The 6,829-nt window shown below is 42.4% G+C and overlaps 1 protein-coding gene across 1 annotated transcript in view; it reads right to left on the reverse strand.

Moving 5' to 3' along the window:
- UTRN (utrophin) overlaps positions 1-6,829 on the reverse strand; it is a 494,831-nt gene that overhangs the window by 366,815 nt on the left and 121,187 nt on the right. The gene's annotated exons all lie outside the window — the stretch shown is intronic.

Genomic DNA, 6,829 nt, shown 5'->3' on the forward strand with positions numbered 1-6,829 from the left:
CTGTACAAGGAAAGTAACAAATGGGATAAAGACTGAATAACTGAAAATAGATACCATTTAAACAATAGTAAGACAAGATTCAAATAAGCCATCATAGGACTGTTCCAAACATGCATAGGAAAAGTACATTTGAGGATTTTGAGAGAAAGTGAAAATGTCAACATGTGTGAATGACACTAGGAAGAATACAGAGAAGGATGGATAGAGGCGTGGATACAGGAACTAATTAACATGGGCTAAAACAGGGAGGGACAAAAACCCCTCTTCCACCCCCAGTGCTTTAGCTAGCATGGCCCTTGGCAAGAGATCCTGTTCACATCTAGATCATCTATGATTGGAATCACTGCTGTAGAAGGTATAGGACTGGAAGAGGACAATATTAAGTCAACTAAAAAGGTAAAGATAATAGATGTCTCATCTTCATCACCATTACCATTCATGAAGTTCTGAAATAACAGAGTTGAGGAGATAACTGAAGGACAGTAAATCATAGCAAAGAGCAAAACATTACCACGAAGCTTCAGGGGTGAACATTAAAGAAAAAGCAATCTGAATTTCTTCCTATAAGAAATCCTGCAACAACAATATATTAGAAAGAAATAGCCAACTGAGTCTTGGGTTTAAGACATTGAGGTAGTTAATCAGTTTGAGTTATCAATTGTATCAATACGAAGAGGGAATGAAAACACACTAAGGACTTTTGTATTTGAAGAATAGGTTTTAAATTAAACTCTTTCTATTCTACCCCAGCTATACACTGTGATACTTTAGGCCAGCTAATGCTATGCCCACGTGGTCTCAAAATTATTACCGCCAGAACTTAGTTACATTTTTTTATTTGCATTCTTCACTGATTAAAGAACACTGTTGCCTTCTCAAAGGACACATATCCTGGCTGCTCAAAGTCTCTATTGTACTTATTTGTTCCCAATACAGAGAAGCAATTTATGTGCGATTCTTGACATTTTTTTTGTTACCTCCCGCTTCTGGAATGCTTTCAGCTGACTTGTACCGATTTGAAAAGGTTTCCAAACCAGCCTGCACAAACAATAGTCTCAAAGATATTTGATTTGCTGGAAGATACACTATGTATGAAGAGTGAGTAGTCAAGATCAGGAGAAACAACTCTATGTATACATATAATACAGACAGAAAACACAAACACACACACACATTGAAATACATGGACACATGCAAACAATCACAAGCTGCTTACTCAACATTTATGAAGCCCTTATGAAAATAAAATTCAGCAAACACAGCCAATACTCTTTGTTCCCCTTTATTGTGGAACCCCCCACAACTCAAGCTGCCATCTTTGGTTCCATTTCCTCCTCCCTGTACAAACCAATATAACATTTGCTATTGTACTGAAACATTCCACCATTGGCTAAGTACTCCAATACTGCTTTTCTACCACTTGCCCACAGGACTCTAATAGCACTTACATTTCTATACCATTTCATAGTGAATGAAGCAATCTCTAAGCAGTTTACAACATGTCAGCCAATTGCCCCTAATGGATGGGTACTCATTTTCCAATGGAAGGCTGAGTCAACCTGGAGCCCTGTGGAATCGAACTCACAACGTTGTGGCTGTAATGTATACCATGCCTTCCTATGATACCATTTTTCTTTGATTGATTGATTGATTTTATATCCTATGTTTCTCCCCAAATGGGATCACAGGCAGTTCGAAGTTAAAACCAGCTATGATTAAATAACGGTAATACAAAAGCAAAACTCAATTAAACAACAATATTTTAAAATTAAGTGAAAAAACAGTTTCAAAGGCAGTTAAAACATAACAACAATAACCAAAAAATGCAAAACCCTTCAATCCTTCTGCAGCATCATGGCAGGGCTTCTGTCGATGGTTAAAGGGAGCAGAGAGGAGACAATTTAGTTCCCATGTGAAGGAATTCAATAGCTGCTACTAACAAGGCTCTCTGCCATGTCTTCACCAATCATTCCTGTAATGGCAGTAGGACCATGAGAGATTTCTTTTATTTCTATGCTTAGCTCCACAAGCTTTTACTCTCTTCAGTGAAACCAGCCTCACTAAAATCCCTATTTTCTGACCAATCTACCCTGATTTCTCTACTTCCTTGATACTTCTTCTATATCATTTATATGCAATGATATCACTACCAACATCCAACTTGACTTTATCCAATTCTTTCCTGCCCATTTCTCCCATACTCATTGTCTTGCCATCTAATCCTTCTACCATTACAACACTATGAAAAATATGACACATTCTCTATAATCCACACTCTAGTCCATTTATCAGTTCTCTCATTACTGACTATGTGGCACCGTCTCAAACACATATGTGATCACAGTTATTTAAGAGAAAACACTTGAAATAATGTTTTAACTTTGCTGTGTGTTTTCAAGCATTTCTGATTTATGGCAACCCTAAAGCAAACCTTCTTCATGTTGTTACAATTGTAACTCTTGTACACATTTTGGCAAGTTTGTTCAAAGAAGGTTTACCATTGCCTTCCCCTGAGGCTGAGAGCATGTGACCTGCCCAAGTGGGTTTTCATGGCCGAGTTGGGAATCAAACCCTAGCCTCTAGAGTTGTAGTCCAACATCCAAACTATGCCATAATCAAAAACTCAAGTTAATGCATTTAGTCAAAGGTCAACCACTTTTAACCTCACCATGAAACAGACAAGTGCAACTATAAAAAACATGAAGAAATTTTAGAACATGGAGCATAGCCAAGATTAGTGTGGGTACTGATATCAGTAATAACTGATCAAAAATGTGTGGATTCCAAATCTCCTCAGAGACCATGACAATGGTCCAAAAACACTGCAGAAATCATCCAGTTTGAGACCACTTTAAGCACCCTGGCTCAGTATTAGGAATCCTGGCAACTGTAGTTTATTGTGGGACCAGAAGTCTCTAACGAAAAGGCTAAGCTTTGTGTACATCTCAGCTTATTTCTATTCATTCATTTTTCTATTTCAAGGCCACATTTCAACCTCAAAAGGAAAAAAATGAAAATGCAAAATGTGTGAAAGCAGGGGAAAATGCTCCTTTATTTTCGACAGCTGCAACCTGCAGAGTTTAGTTGTACTCTGCTGAGAAACAGCATGTCCTTTGAGGTGAAATTACTAACATTTCTGAAGCATCTCTGTGTTTCTTGCATTGTAATTTTGTATCTGGAATGCCTTACAGAGCTTTTTATGCCTTACGGAGATTTGACTAAGCAGCCTGGCTCCTGCTGGATGGACAAAAGCAGTTTAATTAGTAAACCAGGAGGATGTCTGCCCATCCTGTCAACCAGCAAAACAGCATGTTCCAAAGTGGTTCCTTGTAAAGGCAGCTGCAAGATCAATAGAATCAAAATGAGGCATGCTGACTGCAGACATTTAGACAAGGGAACAGAAGAGGGAGAAACTCACATTTCAATGGGCTGTATTAGTCACTGTGAAAATCTTATTTGTTATTGATTTGCATTGCTTACAGAAAGATCATTAGGCACTTGTACATAAACATTAAAAACAAGAGGGCAGATGTAAATGGACAGCGTAATCTGCAATATGTCTAAAGTCTATTTGCTAACTGATTGTAAAGCATTGTTTGTAATACTGGTTGTTAGACCAGTTGCTCTGTGTGAACAACTCAAATGGTTTTAATGTTTTTTGCTTGTATATATTTGTACACACAGATATCTGTAGAGGATCGTCTTAAACTGCTACAGGAAGCACACTGGGATTGTGGACCTCCTTCTCAGAATTTTCTTTCCAGTAAGTGCTAATAGAACATATTGTTTCTAAATGTAGTCTGTAGACTGGCAGATAAACTGAGAACTTGTCAGGTTAATATAGTTCTGCTAATCTATTATTTCTCATAATAAGTTCAAAAGGTATGTATGATCAGGATCATACATACATCCTCTCCATTGACGCCCCCTTGTCGTGGGGGAGAGGCTTCCTAATGATGTTGTGAGCTATGCTGGTGGTGGTATAATAGCCACCGGTAGGGCCTCCCATGCCAGACAGGTCACAACCGAAGGGTCTGACCAAGAGCGCCAAAGGGCAGGATGGGCTTTCTAGCCTTATGGCAACCATCTTAGGAGAAGGAAAACTCTAATCCCAAACCCGGGCAGATGGTGCTCGTCTAACCCTGCAGGGTCAACCATCTCAGAGAATGAAACTCTAATCAAACCTACGACCTGAGGACCTCGCTGCCACTGTCCATGCTTGTCAAGGCCTCAGCAGACGAACCTCTGGTTTAAAGGGTGAGGCCAGTTCTGTACATGCTGCGCTCCACCAGAAAAATCCATTGCACAGGCTCGAAGGACACATCCAATCTCCGAAAAAGCCCTGTAGCGATAGGCGAGGGACAAAACAGCAGGTGTAAAGATGCACTGGAAGCCGCAGACCCAACCCTGCATGCAGGCGGTTCAGGACTTTGGTCACTCGAGATTGACCGGAGATGATAGTCTTGTTTGGCAGCATCCTGAATGACCAAGCAGCCTTTTTTAAGGAGAGCACTGCTTGCTCCATATGGAGAGGGGCCTAGAAAAGGTGGCCTAAAGAAAGCTCATCCCCAACAACCCGGTTGGCTAGCCGTGGCCAACGGGAATTTTCTGATGCGGTCAAACAAAGACAAAGAGACAAAGGCACACACCAGCCTCCAAAGGTGCAAACAGACTAACGCTTCATGCTGGAACATCAGAACCATGCAAGATTCTGCAGACAGTGGACGTCCTGAGCGTTGTTCTGCTCTAATAGCCCATGAATTGTCATGACTTAACATTGACATTGCTGCTCTTACTGAAGTTCGTCTCCACGAGGAAGGCAGCCTTAAAGAACACGGTGCCGGCTACACACTCTATTGGTCTGGCAAACCCAAAACTGAAAAACATCTTTCAGGTGTAGGCTTCATGATCAAAAACTCCATCGCCTCCAAACTCGAAACCTTGCCAACAGGACACTCTGATCGCATTATCTCCTTACGCCTCCCACACGTTGTTCTCTTCAGTATATATGCCCCAACTATGCAAGCTGACTCTGCGGAGGAAAGAACAATTCTACTCAGACCCTCCGGCCACCTTAATCAAAAAAGTCCCTGCAGAAGACAAAATCATTATCCTAGGTGACTTCAATGCTAGAGTAGGAAAGAACTTTGAAGCCTGGAAAGGTGTTTTAGGCAAGCATGGTGTTGGAAACTGTAATGATAATGGACTTCTCCTGCTAGAATTTTGCGCAGAACAGCTGCTGACTATTACAAACACCATCTTTCAGCAGAAAGACAGCCTGAAGACAACCTGGATGCACCCCAGATCCAAACACTGGCACCTCTTTGACTACATCCTAGTGCGCCACAGAAATATTCGCAATGTCCGTCATACCCGAATGATGCCCTGTGCAGAATGTCAAACAGATCATCGCCTTGTAAGATGTAAACTAAATCTTCATTTTAAGTTTAAACCTAAGAGGGGTGGCATCCTAAAGAGGAGACTCCAAGTCAACAATCTTCAACAAGCTGCCATGAGAGACAACTTTCAGGCAAATCTGCAAACAAAGCTTGAAGACCACCCTATAGACTCTTCTCCTACAGCGCTTTGGCAACATATCAAAAACAGCATCCTGCAGTCTGCGGAAGAATCCTTAGGGTTCTCCCTCAAGAAAAACCAAGACTGGTTTGATGAAAACAACCAAGAGATCCAGGAGCTGTTGGTAAAGAAGAGAACTGCTCACCAGGCACGCCTCGCCAGCCATCCTGCCATGAAAGAAAAGCAGCCTTTCGCCTCGTATGTAGTCAATTCCAACAAAAACTCAGAGACATTCAGAACAAGTGGTGAATCAATTTAGCAGAAAAGACACAATGTTGTGCAGATCTGAGTGATTCCAGAGGATTTTATGAAGCTCTTAAAGCAGTGTTTGGACCTACATATCAGACCCAAAGCTCCCTATACAGTTCAGATGGTCAAACACTAATCACAGATAAAGCTTCCATTCTGGACCGATGGGCTGAACACTTCCAAAGCCTCTTTAGTGCCAACCGAGTAGTCCAAGATTCAGCTATTCAACAGTTGACACAACAACCGATGAAGAAAGAATTGGACATAGCTCCCACTTTGGAAGAAACCGTTAAGGCCATACAGCAGATGAAAAACGGCAGGGCTGCCGGATTGATGGAATTCCACCTGAAGCTTGGAAACATGGAGGTCATGCACTCCATGCTAAACTCCACGAACTCCTTGTGAGTTGCTGGGAAAAAGGCGAACTGCCATCAGATCTCCGAGATGCAGTCATCATCACCCTGTACAAGAAAAAAGGAGCAAAATCGGATTGCTTGAACTACCGAGGTATAACACTGCTCTCCATTGCTGGAAAAATCCTCGCAAGGAGTTCCTGCCATTGCAGAAGAACTTCTTCCCAAAAGCCAATGTGGCTTCAGAGCTAATAGGAGCACTACAGACATGGTATTTGCCTTCAGACAACTGCAAGAGAAATGTAGCGAGCAGAACAAAGGACTCTATGTAACATTTGTCGACCTCACCAAAGCCTTCGACACTGTGAGTAGAAAAGGTCTGTGGCAGATCCTGGAACGACTAGGATGCCCCCCCAAATTCCTCCAGATGATCATCCTGCTACATGAAGGCCAGCAAGGTCAAGTCAGATATGGCGATGCTCTCTCGGAGCCCTTTCTAATAACTAATGGTGTAAAACAGGGGTTGGCAACCTCTGGCCCGCGGGCCGGATGCGGCCTGCGGAGGCCTGCTGCCTGGCCCCTGGCCCTGCCACCGCCGCCGCCGCTGCCGCCCGTCACGGCTTTTCGCCGCTCTGGGCGCCGCCATTTTG

The sequence above is a fragment of the Sceloporus undulatus genome, chromosome 1 (assembly GCF_019175285.1).
Source record: "Sceloporus undulatus isolate JIND9_A2432 ecotype Alabama chromosome 1, SceUnd_v1.1, whole genome shotgun sequence".
In the NCBI taxonomy this organism is placed as follows: domain Eukaryota; kingdom Metazoa; phylum Chordata; class Lepidosauria; order Squamata; family Phrynosomatidae; genus Sceloporus; species Sceloporus undulatus.